The 20,771-nt window shown below is 56.9% G+C and overlaps 5 non-coding genes and 1 pseudogene across 5 annotated transcripts; all 6 read right to left on the bottom strand.

The window, feature by feature from the left end:
• Positions 1 to 3,234: 3,234 nt before the first annotated feature.
• Positions 3,235 to 3,348, bottom strand: LOC121681863. The gene has a single exon (XR_006022326.1). It is a non-coding gene; the product is annotated as a U5 spliceosomal RNA (small nuclear RNA).
• Positions 3,349 to 3,675: 327 nt separating this feature from the next.
• Positions 3,676 to 3,862, bottom strand: LOC121683840. Its single transcript, XR_006022926.1, has one exon. It is a non-coding gene; the product is annotated as a U2 spliceosomal RNA (small nuclear RNA).
• Positions 3,863 to 9,375: 5,513 nt separating this feature from the next.
• On the bottom strand, positions 9,376 to 9,489 carry LOC121681774. Its single transcript, XR_006022280.1, has one exon. It is a non-coding gene; the product is annotated as a U5 spliceosomal RNA (small nuclear RNA).
• Positions 9,490 to 9,825: 336 nt separating this feature from the next.
• LOC121683476 lies at positions 9,826 to 10,023 on the bottom strand. Its single transcript, XR_006022798.1, has one exon. It is a non-coding gene; the product is annotated as a U2 spliceosomal RNA (small nuclear RNA).
• Positions 10,024 to 17,495: 7,472 nt separating this feature from the next.
• Positions 17,496 to 17,610, bottom strand: LOC121681814. Its single transcript, XR_006022303.1, has one exon. It is a non-coding gene; the product is annotated as a U5 spliceosomal RNA (small nuclear RNA).
• Positions 17,611 to 17,946: 336 nt separating this feature from the next.
• LOC121683682 lies at positions 17,947 to 18,153 on the bottom strand (annotated as a pseudogene).
• Positions 18,154 to 20,771: the final 2,618 nt, after the last annotated feature.

Here is a 20,771-nt window from a genome sequence, read left to right as displayed (position 1 = left end):
CGATAAGTGCCGGTCCAGTGCAGCCAAAAACCCCTCTGCTGCCTGCCCATCACCACCCCGGTCCTGGAACAAGTCCGTATAAAACCGGCCGGCCTCCGCCAGGACCTGGCCCCGGTCGGTAATCAGGCCCGCTGGCCCCTGCAAGGCCCCAAGGGCCGACCGCTGCTGCCTAGCCCTGGCTGCCGCAAAGAACCCCTTAGAAGGAGTCTCCTCCGTCAGCCGCCCCCGTACCCCCGCCGTGAGGAGGACGGCATTGGCCTCCCCCACATAGCGGTCTCTCAGCAGACCCTGGAGCACCTGTGACCGCTCCCAGCCAGGCCGGGAGGCCACCGCCCCCGATCTCCATAACGCTCCCAGCTCAGCCGACCAGCCTTTAACGGCAGCCCGTCAAGCTCCCGCCGCCCGCCAGCCCCACAACTTGCAGAATGAGGCAATGCGGTCCTTGGTGGCCTCCCACCACTCGCCCCAACACCCATACAGGGGCCGCATGCCCCGCCAGCCCCTATAAAGAGACCGCAATGCAGCCGTGAACGCCCCATCCTCCAAGAGAGTGACGTTCACCCGCCACATCCCCGGGTGCCGCTCCCAGCCCCCCACCTCCACCCAAACCCCAATCAGACAGTGGTCTGAGAGCCACATGGGCGTGGTGGAAAACCCACGCACCCCCACCGTCGCCGTGACAAAAAAATAATCCAGACGAGAGCTGGCCCCCCGGGAGTTAGCCCAGGTATGGCCCCCCGACCCCGTCACCCGCCACCCTGAACCCATCCCTCAACCCATAACCCGCCACCAGCGCCCCCAAATCCCTGTCAGGGGCCCCGTCCAGAGAGACATTAAAGTCCCCCCCGACCACCACCACCCGATTAGTAATCAGGAGTGGGGCAAGGAGCTGGAAAAACCCCCGCCGCTCCGCCGGCACGCTGGGGGCGTATACGCACACCAGCCGCACCGGCACGCCCCGCCAGGACACATCAGCGCATAAAATGCGCCCCCCCACCACCTCCCACGTGGACTGGATGGACACATCCCACCCCCTAAATAAAATCCCCACCCCATCCGCCCGCACATTCCCACCCCCCCACACAGAGGGTCCCCTCACCCACCCGTCCTGCAGGGCCCGAATGTCCTCCCCCCCCCCCACATGTACCTCCTGCAGAAACAAGACATCGAACCCCCGCTGCTCAATCGACAAAAAAAATGCCACCCGCCTACCCGGCATCTTAAGCCCCCGAACATTCAGGGACTCCACCAGCATATCCCCCATTACACAACACACAAACAAAACCAAACACCCACCACCAGATCACCACACATAAGCATAAACACAACACACATTAAGTCCCCAGTAGTCTGTCCCGTGCCACCACCGACTTCCGCACGGGATCACCAGAAGCCTCACCGGGCCCCGCAGAAGGCGAGGCGACGGGTTCACTCACCCCATCCGCCGAATCGGTCAGCATGGCCAGCGCCACGTTGCTGTCCCCCACCTCATCCGGCGGAGCGTAGTCCTCAACGGAGACAGGGGAGGGGGGCCCGCCCTCAACCCGAGGGGAGTCCAGCGATGGCCCCTCCCCCCCCATCTGAAGGTCCAGCCCGACTGTCGCCCAGCCACGGAGAGGGGCACCCCCGCCGCTCCAGGCTCCCCGTCTCCACCTCCATGTCGAGACCCTCCGGAACCGCCAGGCCTCCCCCCCCCCCCCTTCGGACACGGGGAGGGAGAGGGCTCTGGAGACCCAGAGCTCCCCACCGCCTTCAACTTTCCTCCCCCAGACAGCCCGTCCGGCTGGCCGTCCGCCGCTGCCGCTCTCTTCGCCGCCGCCCTCCCCCCTCCGCTGGCCGGCCACCACCTCGTCCCGAGTCGGGACCAACGCTGGAGACGGGACGGTCGAGGGGATCGCCTCGGACAGAAGAGAGGATTCCCTGGCGACCACCTCCTCCACAGAATCGCCCCAGGTCGGAGAACCGCCAGGCTCACGAAGCGCACGAAGATCCTCCAAGGACCCCTCCAGAGCAGTAAACAAGGTCTCCCCGCTTGCAATACCACTCCCATCCAGCGGGGGCCCCACAGCAGAGGAAGCTGGGCTAGGCGCCACACCACCTCCCACCTCCGGGGGAGCTGACAAGTTCAGAGCCGGACCATGCGGCGCACTGGGCGCCGCCATCTTGGCAGCCAGGGAGCTACCAGCTACCAAGCTAGCCGCCGCCGCCTGCCGCTCCAACTCTGCAGCCAAGTCCACCTCCTCCTGCTCCTGCCGCACGTCCTCCGAGCCAGCCGCAACAGCGTACGACTTAGCCCGGGCAGGGCAGCTCCTATACAAATGAGAGTCAGAGCCACACAGCGAGCAAAGTTTTGGAGCAGTGCACTTACCTGCCGTGTGGTCTCCCCCGCCACAAAAGCGGCAGCGACTCCCTGCACAATCCCTTTTGCTGTGGCCCAGCCCTCCACACCGCCGACAATAATCCGGCTGGCCAGGGTAGTAGAGGAACCCCCTGTTAGTCCCAATCGTGAACGACCCTGGTGGATGACGCAGCTTGCCCGGTGCCCCCGGCTCCTGGTGAAACGAGACCAGGTAGCGGCGTCTCCCCGTCCACACGCCGAAGTTGTCCCTCATCCTGGTCCCGCCCTTCACCACCCTGCAGTGACGCCGCAGGAACGCCTCGACGTCCCGGTCCTCCACATAGGGGTTGTACATGTGCACAACCAGGGGGAGGTGCTCCTGCATGTACAACAACCTAATGCCTAAACCGCCCAGGAGCACATGACTCACCTTTTGCTCCCACTCCGACGCCAGCTTGTAGCAGTCCTGCAGCGCATGGAACGTAACGTCCGCAAATCCACTTGAGGTAAAATCCTGGAAGCAAAATAACTTCCCAGGGTCCAAACCGAAAACCGTCTTCAGGACCGAAGACATGACGAACACTCTCCCAAACCGTGCCTTCTGCTCTACCGATGCTGTACCTAAAAGAGAAATCCTCACTGAATTACGCAACCGCACCACAAGGGCCGGCACCGAGTCGTCTTCCATACTCATCGCAACTCTCTACACTTGATCTTAGCCAAAAGGCCGAGAAGCGATACCCCACAACTGCACGGGGTGCGGCGGCCCCTCTAGCGACGCCCCCCGCGCTCACATGGTTACGGGGGGAGGCGGGGCCAGCAAAAGCGGACCGCCGCCGCCGCCGCCGGCGCCGCAAAACAAAACACCACGACGCTTGACTTTGGACAGACTTTGGACTTTCGCCGAAGCAGAGCTTCCAAAAATACCGTAAACTCGGGGCAGTTCCCCTCCACGGAAATCTTTAGTAAAAGGCGAAAGATTTGTACGAGATGAAGAGAAACCCGAGCGATGGCTGCCACAGGGCACGCCGGACGGAGAGCATGAACGGCGCCGGTCGTGGACGTGAGGGTGACTCCAAGGCGTTGCCCAGTGGCAACAAGACGGCAGTATCAACATCCCCTTTAAATTTAAATGTGTAAAAAAAAAAAAAAAAAAAAAAAAAAGGGCGGGAAAACCCAAAAGGGGCCGAAAAGGGAGGTGGCGCGGTTGGCCAAAACACCTGGCAAGGACTCCTGCTGCTGCGTCTGCTCTGCTAAGGAGGATTTCATCACAGTCAGTCAGTCAGTCAGTCAGTCAGTCAGTTCCACTGGGTTGGTTCTTTTCTTACACAGTCAAAGGAATGTGCACCGTTCCCGGAGTCGCTGCAATACCGGGTCGATGCGTGGAGCGGACGGAGCAAGCCCCTCTTCCGTCTCCCTGTTCCAAAAATCTGATTAATATATGGTCCTCGGGTAGAGGACGTATCAGATATTAAACTGATAAGAACAGATTTTTTTTTATGTTCGTTTATTACACCAAAACATCAAATCATATACAGAACACAATCAACACAAAACCCACCACCAAACCACACCCCTTTATTTACACATCATCATAACCAACGCCCAGAAGATACAACCCCACTAGCCCACTCCCACCCTTGGCAACCCTCCCCAAACCTCCCTGGCCTTCTCAACCCCATGCACTTGAATATATTCCTGCACATGCCTCCCCACCTTCCCCAAAAACCACCCAAACACCACATGTGGCGCCAAAGCTGGCGTCTTTTTCCTGACACATCCCCTCCTCCATTCCCACAAGGCCAATTTCACAAAAGAAATTAAAACCCACAAAGCCACCCTCTTTCCCTCCCTCAGGCCCCCCAAACCCCGCCCCCAGAGCACCATCTCTGCCGTGAGAGACAGCCCCGCCCACCCACACCACCACTGATCCACCAAACCCCAAGTCCCCCTGGCTCCCGGGCAAGACCAAAAGGTATGGTCCAGCGTCTCCTCCCTCCCACACCCCACTGCACACAAAGGCGTGCGGCTGATGCCGTGTCGGTACAGGCGCTCACGCACCGGCAACCGACCCAGTGCCGCCAACCAGTTAAGGTCCCTCCCTTCCCCCTTCAAAACCGAGGGCTGGATGGCACCCCAATTCACCCTCCTCGCCACCACTTCCCTCTCTGCGTTCTCCCCCCACCTCCTCTCCATCAAGCCCGCATAGAGGGCCCGGTGATCCAGCACCCTACGGCCCTCCAGCGCCCACCCATTCCTCCTCAGCAGCTCCACCACCCTCCGGTAATGATCCGGGCTCACCCACGTCCAAGGCTCTGACAAGGACAGGGGCCTAAGACTCCTCAGTGAGAAGCCCAGCCAGTACCTTGCCCACAGCCCCGCCTTATGGCCGAAATCCCCCACCGCCAACCGGCACTGGAAGGCGACAAACATTGCCATCGCCTTGTCTGGAATGCACGCCACTCCCCTCCCCCCATTCCTCACCCGCCGATACATCAGCTCCCGACCCACCCATTCTGTCCTACCCCCCCACAGGAATGTAAAAACTTCCCTCTCCAGCCTCCTAACCCAGAGAAAAGGCACCGGGAACACCACCGCCAGGTGGTTGATGAGAGGCAAAACATCCGCCTGCACTGCCGCCACACGGCCAGATAAGGACAGATGTCGCATCTTCCACCGGTTCAGGCGCCCCCGCACCTTCTCAAAAACCCTCTCCCAATTCCACGCTGCATCGTCCCCCTTCCCAAACCACACCCCTAAAACCTTGAGCCCCTCCGTCGCCACAGTGAACCCCCCTGGCACATCCTCCCTCCCTACCCAACTACCCCAGAACAGGACCGAGGACTTGTCCCGGTTCACTCTGGCCCCCGTCGCCCTGCTAAAAAGGTCTAGGACCTCCCCCGCCCGCCGTAGGCCAGCCTCCGTCGTCAGCAGAAGGGTGGTATCATCTGCGTACAACGCCACCTTGGCCGCCACCCCCCCCGCCCCCAGGCACGTGCACCCCCCTCACACCCTGGTCCCGCCTAACAAAGGCCGCCAGTGGCTCCAGGTACAGGACGTACAGGAGCGGCGAGAGGGGACACCCCTGCCGCACCCCCCCAGCCTGTAAAAAGAACCGGGATAGCACCCCATTCACCCCCACCCTACTCCCCGCCCCCCTGTAAAGCAGCCTCAGCCACCCGCAGAAACCCGGGCCAAACCCCATCCTTTCCATGACCAGGAGAAGGAAATGATGGCTCACCCTATCAAAAGCCTTCTCCTGGTCCACACCCAAAACTGCCAAAGGCAGGCCCCTGTCCCCACTCCAGGCCATCACGTCCCTCAACAAAGAGAGGTTAAGCCCGCAGGACCTCCCCCGGACCCCACAAGTCTGGTCCTCCCCGACCACCGAGGCCATCACCTCCCCCATCCTCACGGCCATGGCTTTTGCCAAGATTTTATAGTCGACCGTGAGGAGGGTAATCGGCCTCCAATTATGGAGCAAGGCCGTGTCCCCCTTTTTGTGGAGGAGGGTCACCAACCCAACCAACATGGAGGGAGGGAGGGACCCCCCCACCAGGACCTCCCCCCACACCTCCACCAGACCGGGCCCCAAGACCCCCCAGAAAGACCGAAAAAATTCGGCCGTCAAGCCATCGCCCCCCGGGGACTTTCGAGCCTTCATCGACAGCAAAGCTGTCTCCAGCTCTGCCACGGAGAAAGGCTCCTCCAGGGCAGCCCGCTGCTCCTCCCCCACCCTGCCCTCCACGCTGTCCAGGAAAGCCCCAGCCAGCTCCCCCTCCCCCCTCCTCTCCACAAACAGCGCCTCATAATACTGGGCCGCCACCTCGGCCATCTCGGCTGGAGCGGTCACCAGCCCATCGCCGCCCTCCAACCCCCTCATCTCCACCCGCTGCTGCCTCCCCCTCGCTGTCTGCAAAAAGAAGCGGGAAGGCTTCTCGTCTTCCCACGCGGCCACCCTCCCCTGCAGTTCCAACCTCCTCGCCTGCCCCTCAAAAAAAACCCCCATTTCCCCCTTTAAAACTTCTACCCTCTCCTCCACCTCTGGGCACCCCCTCCTGGGCCATAAAGCCTCCAGCTCCCGGGAGACCTCAGCAATCCACCTCTTCCTCTCCGCGTTCTCCTCTGCCACCCAAGCCTGGCAGAAGGCCGCCACCCCCCACCTTCATAGCCTCCCACCAGCTCACCCAGGACCCGTAAAAAGCCCTCCTTGCCCTCCACCCCCTCAACATTGCTCCACACTGCTCCCGGAACTCCTCCTCCTCCAAAAGCCGGTTGGGGAATCGCCACCTCGGCCTTACCCGCCTCCCCTCCCCCAAGTCAGCCTCCACCCCGATGGCACAGTGGTCGGAACACCAGGCCGGGATAACCCGGAACCCCGCCAACGCCACACCGCGAGGGAACAGGAAATAGTCAAGGCGGGACTCCACCCCCCTTGAGTTCCTCCATGTGGCCCCGCCTCCACCCACCCCGGCCACCTTGAAGGCATCCCGTAACCCATGGTCTCTACACAGCTGCCTCAGCTCCACACTTTCCCCCGACCCCCTGTCCAAACAGACATTAAAATCCCCCCCCACCACCACCACCCGATTACACAAAAACAGCGGAGCCAAGCCCTCAAAGAAACCCACCCGCTCCCCCCTCACACTTGGAGCATAAACACAAACCAAGCGCAGGTCCACCCCCCCCACCCTTACGTCTACACACAGCACCCTGCCTGGCACCGTACACACCACCACCTCTACCACAAAGCCCCATGAACCAAAAAGAATACCCACCCCATCAGCATGCGCACCCCCCACCCCCCACACAGAGGGTCCCCTTCCCCATTCCTCCTTAAATTTCTTCACATCCCCCTCATCCCTCAAATGGCATTCCTGCAAAAGAAAAACATCATACCCCAAAGAAGACAGAAACCCAAAAACAGCACCCCGCTTTCTGCCCTCCCTCAGACCCCTGACATTCAAAGAAAGAAACTTCATAAAAATGTCCAGCAATAAAACCCACATCCCCCCCCAACCCGCCCCCCAAACCACACACCCAAAACACATAACACACACATCATTAGCACTCAGAGCTAGTCCACCTTCCCCTTCTGGTCCTTGCCCCCTGGTCCACTGCCCTGTCCAGCCCTCCCAGTGGAAACCCTCTCCGGCACCAAGACCGGCCCCCGCGGCGGCAGGGACTCGTCCTCGAGCGGCGAGAACCTGTTAGACAGGGGGACCGATGGCCTGTCCACTCGGACCATCCGATTCAGGGGCCTCGGCGACTCCGGCAGCTCCCCCGACACCTGCACCAGATCTGCACCCCCTCTCCCCTCCGCACCCCACACCTGAGACCGGGACCCCCCCGTCGCCTCAGGCACAGAGGGAGAGAGAGCCTCCGCCGACTCCACCAGCTGCGGTTCCGGCGTCTCCGGCACCACGTCCTCGTCCAGCCGCCACCCGTCCGTAACCGGGGAGAGGTCCACCTCCCCCCGCTCCTCCGCATCGCGCTGCTCCCCCCGTCAGCAGCCCATTGTCGGCACCCGACACCGCCTGCGCCTTCGGCGCCGTCGTCCCCCAGTCGTCCACCGCGACCTCCGGCAACCGCCGCTTGACCGCCTTTTGCTCCCCCATCTCCGCGTCGCGCTGCTCCATGGCTTCCCCCCACGCTGGGGACCCCGGCATGGGGCCCAGACCCTCCATATCGAACCCCACACTGGTGACGTCGACCGGGCTATAGGGTGCACCATCCTCCTGGTCCACCAGATGGAGCCCTGGAGTCCCTCCCGTGCCATGCGGTCGGTCTCTTTGTGCGACTAAGCTAAAGGTAGCTAGGCTAGGCAAGCCACCCAAGCCCACGCCGTCCTCTCTCCCCAGCTCCCGCTCCACCACGCCAGCCTCCCCCCCCAACGGACTGAAGGGAGGGGTGACCAGGTCCTGCGACGGTATCCCCGCCACCATCTCGGCCTCCGGTGAGAGGACTCCACCGCATGCAGCTGCCTCCCCCGCTCCAGCACCCTCCACAGCAGCCTGCTCCGCAGGCCTCTCGACCCTCTCCTCCTCAGGCCCGTCACGCTGGTCCTCGTCCCCCACCACCTCCGCGAACGTCCTCCTCCGGGTCGGACACTCCCGGAAGAGGTGCGTGCCGCTCCCGCAAAGGCTGCACGTCTTCGGCGCCGCACAGTCCCTCGCAAAGTGCCCCTGTGTCCCACACCGCCTGCAGTTCTTCCCCAAACAGTCCGCTTTCGTGTGCCCCCTCTGCCCACACCGCCTGCAATAAATAGGCTGCCCCGGGTAGCTCAGGAAGCCTCTATCCGGGCCCAGGCTAAAAACCCCAGGGGGGTGTAGAAAGGAACCAGGATCCTCCGGGTCTTCCTTAAACTTCACCAGAAACTGGCGCTTGCCATTCCACACCCCCCTCGTGTTCAAACATTTCAACCCCCCCTTAACAGCCCCACAGTACCTCGACAAAAACGCAGTCACCACTTCCAGCGGCACCCAGGGATTGTACAGGTGAATGTACAGGGGGGTGAACGCATGGCCAAACAAAGGAATAAGTGAACAGCCCCTCACCTGGTCTTCAGTGCGCCTCCGATTAAACTCCCCGAAAAAAAAGGTGCAATCCGCCAACGTGTTAAAACTCAAATCCATAAATCCAACTGAAGAAAAATCCTGTAGACAAAGCAAACGATCCAAAGAAATCCCCATAAAATCCACCAAGATAGTATCCATAACGTACTACGGAGTCACCCGTGCCTTCACCTCCGCCAAGTCCTCCGTCACCAACCGCACCGTGTACTTTAGCCGCGCCTGACTGGCCGGCCCACTCCTTCCTGCTGTCGTCATTCTCTCGCTTGCTCGAAGTAGATCCCAAAACTTGATCTTAGCCAAAAGGCCGAGAAGCGATACCCCACAACTGCACGGGGTGCGGCGGCCCCTCTAGCGACGCCCCCCGCGCTCACATGGTTACGGGGGGAGGCGGGGCCAGCAAAAGCGGACCGCCGCCGCCGCAAAACAAAACACCACGACGCTTGACTTTGGACAGGCAGGTGCAGCTCCGCCGAAGCAGAGCTTCCAAAAATACCGTAAACTCGGGGCAGTTCCCCTCCACGGAAATCTTTAGTAAAAGGCGAAAGATTTGTACGAGATGAAGAGAAACCCGAGCGATGGCTGCCACAGGGCACGCCGGACGGAGAGCATGAACGGCGCCGGTCGTGGACGTGAGGGTGACTCCAAGGCGTTGCCCAGTGGCAACAAGACGGCAGTATCAACATCCCCTTTAAATTTAAATGTGTAAAAAAAATAAAAAAAAAAGAGTAAAAGGGCGGGAAAACCCAAAAGGGGCCGAAAAGGGAGGTGGCGCGGTTGGCCAAAACACCTGGCAAGGACTCCTGCTGCTGCGTCTGCTCTGCTAAGGAGGATTTCATCACAGTCAGTGATTCAGTCAGTCAGTCAGTCAGTCAGTCAGTTCCACTGGGTTGGTTCTTTTCTTACACAGTCAAAGGAATGTGCACCGTTCCCGGAGTCGCTGCAATACCGGGTCGATGCGTGGAGAGGACGGAGCAAGCCCCTCTTCCGTCTCCCTGTTCCAAAAATCAGATTAATATATGGTCCTCGGGTAGAGGACGTATCAGATATTAAACTGATAAGAACAGATTTTTTATATTGAAGTTTATTCATTCCAAAACATAAACAAAACATAGTTACAGCCAGAACATGAAGAACACAGAAAGCACAGAAAGAGAAAAAGAGAAAAAAGAAAGGCTGCAACATACGGGCACAAACGCCCCATAGAAAAGAAACTCGGGCACACAGGCCCAGCCAAAGACAAACCCTCTAACTCAATCCCAACCCACCCACACACAAACATCCCTAATCCCCCCCACACACCATAAAACACCCGCACTTACACAATCCCACCACCAGCAACCCACTAATCCATGCCCATAGTCCGCTTCAAACTGTCCACATCCCACCCAGCAAGCTGGGCAGGAGGGGGGCGACTCCCCCATCCTGCGGTCCGCCTCTCCGTCACCGACTCCACCGAATCCGCCGACTCATCCGACTCCAGCTCCACCAAGTCGCCCGTAGTTCCCGACTCGGCCACCAGGGGCAGGGAGCGATCAAAGGCCGCCACCCCCCTCCCCCGGCCGCTGACGCCGCACGGGAGCACTCTCCGGACCTCCGCCCTCCAGGGGGCGCTTCCCCGACACCATCGCCAGCTCCGCCATCTCCTCTTCCTGGGAAGCCGTTGCCTCCGCCCAGCTCAGCACCCCGGCACTCTCCATAGCCACGCCCGGCCTGCCCTTCGACCCCGCCGACCCTCCGACCTCTGGGCGGCCATCTTGGCTGCCATGCGGCCTAGCGGTAGCCGTAGCCACCAGGCTGCCTCCATGCGGCCCAGCTCCCACTCCACCAGCAGATCCTGCAGCTCCCGTTCCTCCGCTCGTGCCCACCGCCGCCGGTCCCGTCGACCTCCGCTCCAGCACACCCGTCACCAAAGGAGCCCCTGCGGGGGAAACAGAAACCCCCCCACCACCAGATCTCCCCACCACCGCTCCCGCATAGCTCTGTCTCGTCGGGCACCTCAGAAAGAGGTGATCCTTAGCCCCGCACAAAGAACACTCCCTTCTCTCCCCACAGTCCTTCACCACGTGCCCCACCACCCCACAACGCACACACCGCTGCGCCACACATTCGCTCCTCAAATGCCCCTCTTCCCCACATCCCCAACAAACAGTAGGTAAGTCTGGCAAAAACACCCTCCCACGGTCTGTCCCCAAAGCAAACAAATGTGGAGGCCGCAGCTGGCGGCCCTCCCCAGAAAAGCGAAACCGCACACTGTACCTCCATTTGCCCGTCCAAAATCCATTGCCGTCTGTGACCTTCACCCCTGGTGACACCGTGCTACAATATCTGCTCAGGAACCCCCGGACATCCAGCTCCAACACGTGCGGGTTGAACATCTGTACCACGACCACGTTGGCTGCGCTCCACACCACGCGCTTAATCCCCTCGATCCGTGCGTCTCCTTTCCCCTTCCCAAACGCCACGCGCAGGTCCTCCTCCGTCTTAAACGTGACGTCGTGCCGCCCCAACGCCGGGTAATCCTGCAAGCAGAGCACGTCCGCTCCCGTCAGTCCCAACACGCCTTTGAGAATGACTTCTCCGAAACCAGCCCGATCCAGCTCCGCCCTCCTCGCCTCCGGGATAAGGTACCGGATTGCATACCTCGGTATCCCCTTAGTTACTTCCATCTCGTCCACCATCGCTGCCTCAGGTAGTCCTTGTTGATAAGAACAGATTTTTTTTTTTTTTTTTTTTTTTTTTTTCCTTTTGGAAAACTTTTATTGTCACAAAAACATGTTGTTATATTACATTTTGATTTCTTTTTTACATTTCATCATTTCATCACATCACATTTTCACATTTCACATTTTCATTGGCACTTTGCATTTTCATTTCACATTTTACATCACAGCACATTTTTACAAAAATAAAATCATGTGTCTATACAAGCCATTTTTGTTTTAAAACTGTGTCTGTGTGTGCAAAGTCCATGTGTGTGTTTAAAAGTCCATGTTTGTGTAAAAGGATGTTAAAAGTCCACGCTTTTAAAAGAGCTCCAAAATGTAATAAAATGCAATAAGAGTCAATTAAAAGGTCTCTGTTGTGCCGGACCGGGGTGAGCCACTAACAAGAGGCTCCACCCCGCTCTCCAGAAGAGCGAGGCAAGCGCGGGTGCGCCCAGTGGAGGTCCTCCCCTCCGCCCGCTGCTCCGTCCCGTGATGGTGGTAGTGGGGGTGCGTCGGCGGGAGCCAGCAGCCGTGGGGGGCGGGAACCTTCTGTTAGTGACCCCGGCCCCCTCCTCCGAATGGCGACGCGCGGCGCCTCCTGCCGCGTAGATGTCGCCAGCCGCCGTAACGCTGGCAGGGGCACCGTCACGCGCTTCCCCACCAGCAGGTTGCGGGAGGTCCACAGTGCGGCTTTAAAGCTGTTTAGGGTGAGCCAGAGCGCGGCGAAGTCGGCGGCTGGGATGGTGGTGGCGCCCTGGCCCACCCCGCTGACCACAAGCTGGTAGCTTGGGGGGACCTCCCCTGCTGGCAGGCTCGGGCATTGCAGGGGGCCGGTATCGGCCCACAGGTCCCTCGCCACGCCGCACTCCCAGAGCAGGTGCCGCACGGTCTCAGGTTGGCCGCATCCTGGCCGCGGGCAGGTGTTGGTTTTGGCCATGCCCCGGGAGTGCATCACGGCTCTGACCGGGAGGACCTCATGGAGCGCCATCCACGCCAGGTCCTTCAGCTTGTTCTGGAGGGCGGGGTGGGCAGCGTTCCTCCAAGCCTGCTTGGCCTCACTGAGTGTGAGGCCGGGAACGGGGCTCACTGCTTCCCGGTCCTGCACAAGAGAGACAAGAGTTTTTGCATTAGTTAAAATAGTGACATCCTGCCCCTCTAAATCAAACTTAGTTAAAAACTTTTTGATAAAAACATATTGTGGGGGCAGGTTAAAAGCAACTGGACGTTTAAGATCTGTTTTTAAAACTTTCAGCTTTCTCAGGTACGACCCCATCCAGAAGCGGGCTAGGGTCGCTGTCTTACTGTCTCCGGATGGGGTCGTCGCATACTTGATGTGGAGGGCGGTGAAATGGGCTCCTAAAAACAGGTGGGGGTCCGGGAGGCCCTTTCCTCCATTTTCGTGTCTTTTTTTCAGGACCTCCCTTCTGAGTCTTTCCCACTTGGACCCCCACATGAAATAAAACACCGCTCTCTCCACACCTAAAAGAAAGCTCCTGGGGGGACTAAAAACAGAACACAGCAATAAAAGCAGGGGTAAGATGACAGCTTTAAAAATTAAAACCTTACCTTCAAATGTCATCTGTCTCAGTCCCCAGAACCCCAGTCGTTGTCTGACTTTCCCTAACACGTCAGTCCAGTTGCCCCGTCCACCACCCTCATTGTCAAATTTAATGCCTAAAATCCTTATGTCCGTCTGTTTAAAATTTACTGCCAGATTTGGTCTTACGTCACCCCACGGCCCAAAGAGCTGGGCCTCGGACTTGCTCCTGTTGAGCTTGGCGCCCGAGGCCCTTCCGTACCAGTCAGTCAAGTCGAGTGCTCTTTGGGCCGATAAAACGTCGTTTAATAAAAGGGTCACGTCGTCCATGTAGAGAGTGCATGTCGCGGTCAGTCCACCTGGCAAGTCAAGTCCTTTGATCCATTTGTCCCTTCTCAATATCTGTGCCAGCGGCTCGATGCATGCAACGAACAGGAGTGGGGATAACGGACACCCCTGGCGGACGCCAGAGCGCACACTAAGCGCATTTGTAAGGTGCCCATTTACACGAATTCTGCTGTATATTTCTGTATACAGCAAACCCACCCACTTTAAAAACCTCCCTGGAAACCCCATTTTTTGCAGTACCTTTAAAAGGTACTGGTGCGAGACCCGATCAAAAGCTTTCTCAAAGTCTAAATTTAGTACTAGAAGCCTAATATGTCTGTCTCTCGCAAAACAGATGGCGTCCCGGACCAGCACTAGGCTGTCCGTGATCCTCCTTCCAGGTACGGCACAGACTTGATCCGGGTGGATCACGTCCTCTAAAACAGTTGACATACGTAGTGCTAAAAGTCTGCTAAAAAGTTTACAATCAAAATTTAAAAGTGTGATTGGTCTCCAATTCTTTAAGTCAGTCCTGTCACCTTTTTTGTGAAGTAATGAAACTATCCCTATCCTAAAGCTGTCAGGAAGTCGGTCGAGTTCGTCAAATTCTTTAAAAACAGTCAACATGTCATTGGCTAAAATGTCATAAAAGGTAACATAAAATTCCACGGGGAGTCCATCCTCTCCCGGGCACTTTCCTGTTTTAAAACCTTTAAGACATTTTAAAATTTCAACCAATGTAAAATCTTCCGTTTAAAACTTCTGATTTAAAACTGTTGACCTTAAGAACTCTAAAACTTCTTCCATTATTTCTAGATGTACGTTTTTTTCTGCATAGAGGTCCCCATAAAATTCTTCTACTATTTTTAAAATTCCCTCTATGCAGGTTTCTTCCCTCCCTTCTTCTTTTAATTTCATTATCCCACCCCCTCTGGAAATTATTTTCTTAAAAAAAAACCTTGTACATTTTTCACCTTCTTCCATTTCTTTTTCTTTACTTCTTAAAATTGTTCCCTTACTCTGTTGTTCGGCTAAAACTGACATTTCATTTTTCACTCTTTTTATTTCTTCACTAAAATCCAATCCTTCGTTTAAAAGGTTAAAATATCTCTGTAGTCTCTTTTGCAGCCCCAACATGCACCTCCTCTCTCTCTCTTTTTTGTCCTTACCTTTCATCTTAAAAAAAGTCTTGGTCCTACCCTTCACCATTTCCCACCAGTGTGCTCGTGAATCGTAAAGGTCTTGGAGAGTCTGCCAGAGGCTAAACTGCTCCCTGTATTCTCTAGCTATCTCCTCATCCTGTAACAGGGAGCAGTTCAGCCTCCACAGCCCTCCACCTACAGTCACACCTGTGGGGAGTGAAAGGGTGCAGGAGAGCATGCAGTGATCTGAAAAGAAGAGGGGGGTCAATGTAGCATCCGTGGGCGGGCAATCTCTTGTTAAAACATAGTCGATACGGGAGGCTCGGGCGCCGTCACCACTGTGCCAGGTGAAGCCCTCCTCCCGTGGATGCACTTTTCTGTAACAGTCGACTAAGTTAAAATCTTTAATTATGTTGTTTAAAACCCCGGATGTTTTGTCTAATTTAAAATCCTCCCCCACCTTCTTTCTGTCTTGTCTACTTAAAACACAGTTAAAATCCCCTCCGACCACTAGGGGGGCCCTCCCTAGCATGTGGGGCTGCAGTTCTATTAAAAGGTCGTGTCGGTCGTGTTTATCATTAAAACCATACACATTAAGAACATTAAAATCCCTGTCTAAAACAGTCAAGTGGGTTAAAAGGGCCCGCCCGGGTCTCACCACTGTGCTGCCCTTCACCGAGATGTGTGGATTCTTGATCAAGATGGCGACCCCGTCCGCTCTGTTAAAATTGGACCCGCTCCATATGGAGGGTCCCGGGGTCCACATCTGTTCCCACTTGCTGTAGTTCTTTAAAAAAGGCAAGGAGCACTCTTGCAGCAGAAATATATCTGCATTCAGAGTGCTCAACAGGGATAAAATGTTCTGAGCTCTCACTAGAGTCTTCACACTTCTTACATTGATTGTTGAGATTGTGAGACTCATGAGCAGTATGATAAAAATGAACACGACAGAGTTTAGACACTACAGAGACATGTTTTTAAAACAAGTGGAGATCAACCAGGGTTGATCTCCTGTGACACCTGCTCCTCCTTTATGACCATTGAATTTGGTTCAGAAGGGTCACTGGTGTCTCCAGCGTCGGGCTCGGCAGAGAAAAACTCTTGCGTTGCCCTTGGCGTGGATGCTCTGAGCGCCATCCGCATAAAAGACACTTCACGTCCACCGGGCCACAGTCGATTCAGATCTTCCGAAGAGGAACTATCTGAAGACAGTATCACCCGGTTTCTCTTCTCTGTCATTTCTGACAGAGGAGATTCTAAAGGTCTCTTATGCTGCGCATTGGGGAGTGAAGCAGGTGCTTCAACCCCCTCAGAGGCCACACTCACCTCCTCAGCGGTTTCGGGAGGCGGGGCTTCCTTTTCTCCTTCAGGCTCCTCCTCCGCCTGCTCCATCTCCTTTCCCAGCTGGGAGGGTGTGGCCTCCAATCCGTGCTCTGACTCTGCCTGGGTGTTAGCTTTGCTCGTAGCCGCCCGGCTAGTCCCTGAAGCTGACTGGAGGTTTCCCTCCAAAACTTCAGGGACCACCCCTTCCTCCATTTCGTCCTTCTCTTCCTGTTCTTGTTCTGGGCCATGCGGCCGGGCGGCCATGGCGGCCATTTTGGTAGCCTTTAGCTTGTTGGCAAAAGAGCTAGGGCAATCTCTGTAGAGATGGGATGAAACTCCACAGAGATTACACTTTCTGCCATTTGTGCAATCTTCGAAAAGATGCCCAATTTCTCTACACTTCCTGCATACAATTTCCTGGCACGCTTCGGCAAGATGCCCAAGCTGGCCGCATTTGCGACACAGCTTAGGCATCCCTTGGTAATGAATGTAGCCCCGGTTCTCTCCCAACACAATCATAGACGGAATCTGACGGAGGCCTAGGTAACTGCTCGGGTCTTCCCATTGTTTAATGGGAACTCTCCACGAGCAGTTCCAAATGCCGTCCTCGTCCAAAACCTTAACTGGTGGGCTACGAACCGCGCAAAATCTAGCCAGCCATGTGCTAATGTCTTCCCCAGTCACAGTTTCATTGAACATTCTAACAATCACCACTTTTTGTGAATTGTCCGAAAGTTTCTCAACTTCAAACATGGAGAGCTGGTCTTTACAAGTAACAAACCGTTGCCAAAAACTATTAAGCAGTGAAGCCGAGCGAAAGCTAACATCAAATCCTTTGTTCCCAGGCAGAGTCACCAAACAATTCAGTTCACTAGCATTAAAACCAAGCATTTGTTGGACACACTTTCTTGAAAAGTCCAGTCTGGACATCTCCATAAGTCTTCCATTTCTTGACACAAAATTAAAACGTACGCTGTGGTGCCTCCTCATGCCAGCACGAGCAGCCGACATGGTGGAGGCACCACCAGCCTAAACCTAAACTAAAACCACTAAAACTATAAATACTTAAGACAATAAATTAACTAAAAAGCTATGCTAAAAGGCTAGGCTAAAACAAGCTAAAAACCACACAATAAAAAGGAGCTAAACAGCGCTTACCTGGGCCTGGTGTTTTTGAAAGGAACTCCAAAGGAAAAGGCAGCTGCTTAGACCTGTTAAAAAGGACAAAAAACACAAAACAGTACAAAAAACAAAACGAAAAAACAGTAATTTTAAGACAGAAAAAACACACAAACCAATATAACTCCCGGATGAGAGTGTCCAAACCACCACAAGGTAAGGACCGCCTTCCTCTCACCGCGAGTCGACCGCTGTCTTAGCCAAAAGGCCGAGAAGCGATACCCCACAACTGCACGGGGTGCGGCGGCCCCTCTAGCGACGCCCCCCGCGCTCACATGGTTACGGGGGGAGGCGGGGCCAGCAAAAGCGGACCGCCGCCGCCGCCGCTAAACAAAACACCACGACGCTTGACTTTGGACAGGCAGGTGCAGCTCCGGCCGAAGCAGAGCTTCCAAAAATACCGTAAACTCGGGGCAGTTCCCCTCCACGGAAATCTTTAGTAAAAGGCGAAAGATTTGTACGAGATGAAGAGAAACCCGAGCGATGGCTGCCACAGGGCACGCCGGACGGAGAGCATGAACGGCGCCGGTCGTGGACGTGAGGGTGACTCCAAGGCGTTGCCCAGTGGCAACAAAACGGCAGTATCAACATCCCCTTTAAATTTAAATGTGTAAAAAAAAAAAAAAAAAAAGAGTAAAAGGGTGGGAAAACCCAAAAGGGGCCGAAAAGGGAGGTGGCGCGGTTGGCCAAAACACCTGGTAAGGACTCCTGCTGCTGCGTCTGCTCTGCTAAGGAGGATTTCATCACAGTCAGTCAGTCAGTCAGTCAGTCAGTCAGTCAGTCAGTTCCACTGGGTTGGTTCTTTTCTTACACAGTCAAAGGAATGTGCACCGTTCCCGGAGTCGCTGCAATACCGGGTCGATGCGTGGAGCGGACGGAGCAAGCCCCTCTTCCGTCTCCCTGTTCCAAAAATCAGATTAATATATGGTCCTCGGGTAGAGGACGTATCAGATATTAAACTGATAAGAACAGATTTTTTTTTTTTTTTTTTATTGAACTTTAACAAAGCAGCAACAATACAAGGTATGACACACGAAATCAAAAGCACAAAATACAACCAAACCAGACACACATGTCCATAAAACACCCCACCACCACATATGTCATTCCCGCCTCCCCCGTCCCCCTATACTTAAGCTAAATTAACATTCGGGGGGGGTACATTGCATCCCATACTGGTCAAGCCAGAACACACGGAAAAACCATACCCAAAAACAATCCCATCCATAAGAAACCCAAACAAACCCTCAAACAGACAATACAGACAATACAGGCAAACCAAAACCCCCCCTCCCCACCCACATCCACCCCCAGCCCCTACTCCCCCCCATTACCCCCCACCCCCCAAACCAAAAACAACCCCACAAAACACAGAACAGAAAATCAACAACCCCGAAAAAACAAGGAAACCCAAAAGAAACCCAACCCACCCCAAGCTCAAACCCCAAAAGGAAAAAACCCAAAAAGGAAACCTACAGCTCCACTTCTGCCGCCAGAGAGCCCCACACCCTCCTCGCCTCCTCCACCCCCTGCAGCTGACCACACTCCCTCACGTAGCCCCAGACCCTCCACTTAACCCTATGCAAAACCCCCTCAGAGTCTCCCGCAGGGGCGCGCAGCCGCACCGAAGCCCCCCTGCGCTCCCACAGAGCCCTCTTGCACTCCGACACCACTGTCCACACCACCATCCTAACCTCCCTGGAGAGCCCCGCTAGACCTGAGCCCCAGAGGATCAGGTCCAGAGACAGGTGGCCCCGCACTGGGGGCCCCACCCAGGCCACTACCAAATCCCACACCCGGGAGGCCTCCCGGCAGTGCCAGAAGACATGACCCACCGTCTCCACCTCCCCACACCCCATTGCACACAGAGGATGCCCTCTACCCCACAACCTGTGGATCCTCTCCCTGACCGGCAGCCTGTCCAAGGCCACCAGCCAGTTCAAGTCCCGCCCACCAGCACCCAACGACTTCGGCTGGAGCACCCCCCAGTCGACCACCCGTTGAGCGCGCCCCCCCACAGGCCTAGCAGGGAAAGCCTGCCCCAACCCCTCCCGATACAACCCCCTGTGGTCCAACACCAGGTCCCCCTCAAAACACCACTGCCTCTGGTCTACGAACTCCACCACCCTGGCATAATGCCAGGGGACGTCCCAAGACCAGGGCACCCGCGGGTCCAGCGGGCGAAGTCGGCGAAAGGCAAACCCCAGCCAAAACCTCACCAGGAACACCGCCTTGTGGTCAAAATCCCCCCTCAGCAGCCGGGCCTGAAAGGCCGTGTGCAAGCACATCGCCTTCAGCGGCACGCAGGGAACATCCCTGCCCCCTGCCGCCACAGGCTGATACATTACGCTGCGGCGAACCTGCTCCACCCCCCCCCCCCCATAAAAACTGGAACACCAACCTCTCCAGCCTCCTACCAGCCAAAAAGGGGACCGGGAAAACATATGCCAGGTGGTTGATGGACGGCAAGATGTCCGCCTTGACGACCAGCACCCTCCCAGACAATGAGAGCGGTCTGGTCCTCCATAACCCCACCCGCCGACCCAGGTTTACCAAGAGCCCGTCCCAGTTCCGTAGGGCCGACTCCCGGCGGTAGAAGTCCACCCCCAGGATCCGGAGCTTCAGTCCCTCCACCCTAAAACCCCCTGGAAACGAAGCCAGCGAAGCCCACTGCCCAAAGCCCATTACTGCCGACTTCTGGACATTGACCTTCGCCCCCGCCGCCAAGCCAAAACGGTCCAGCAGATCCCTAACAACCCCAAAGCTCCCCAGTGTCGACACAAACAAGGTCAAGTCGTCTGCATAGGCAGAGACCCTGACCTCCACCCCCCCACTCCCGGGGAGACGGACTCCCTGTATCCCCGGGTCGGCCCGGAAACGGGCCACCAAAGGCTCGATGTACAGGACGTACAGCAGGGGGGAAAGGGGACACCCCTGTCGCACCCCCCCATCCTGCGCAACCGAGCCCGACAGGCGCCCCCTAATACGGACCCTACTCTGTGCCCCTGTGTACAACAGCCGCACCCAGGCCAAGAACACCGGGCCAAAGCCCATGTGCTCAAGGGCCCGAAACATGAAACCGTGAGCAACCCGGTCGAAGGCCTTCTCTTGGTCGAGGCTGAGCAGCGCCAACGGAAGGCCACGCTGCTCAGCCCAGCTGATGATGTCCCTAACCAGGACCAAGTTCAGCCCAGCGGACCTACCCGGGACCCCACACACCTGGTCCGGAAGGACCACGGTGCCCAACACCCCACCCAGTCGGCGCGTCAGGACCTTGGCCAGGACCTTATAGTCGGCCGTCAGAAGGGTGATCGGCCGCCAGTTCGCCAAGTCCTCCCGGGGCCCCTTCTTATACAGGAGGGACACCCACCCGGTCCGCAAGGACTCCGGGAGACGTCCAGCGGCCAACCCCTCCTCAAACACCTCCAAGAGGTCCCTGCCCACCAGTGGCCAGAAGGTCCTATACACCTCCACAGGCAGCCCGTCACAACCAGGTGCACTCCCCCCCTTAAGGGAAGCCATCGCTATCTTGGTCTCCTCTACCGACAAGCGGCCCTCCAGCCGGCCCCGCTCCTCCCCCGACAAACGCGCCGAGAGAGCGGCGAGGAAACCTCCCGCCTCCCCCTCATCTGATACCCGGCCCCG

Source organism: Alosa sapidissima, chromosome 1 (genome assembly GCF_018492685.1).
Source record: "Alosa sapidissima isolate fAloSap1 chromosome 1, fAloSap1.pri, whole genome shotgun sequence".
In the NCBI taxonomy this organism is placed as follows: Eukaryota; Metazoa; Chordata; class Actinopteri; order Clupeiformes; family Clupeidae; genus Alosa; species Alosa sapidissima.
The sequence above is the reverse complement of the archived record's forward strand: the minus strand, read 5'-3'. Positions and strand labels throughout refer to the sequence as shown.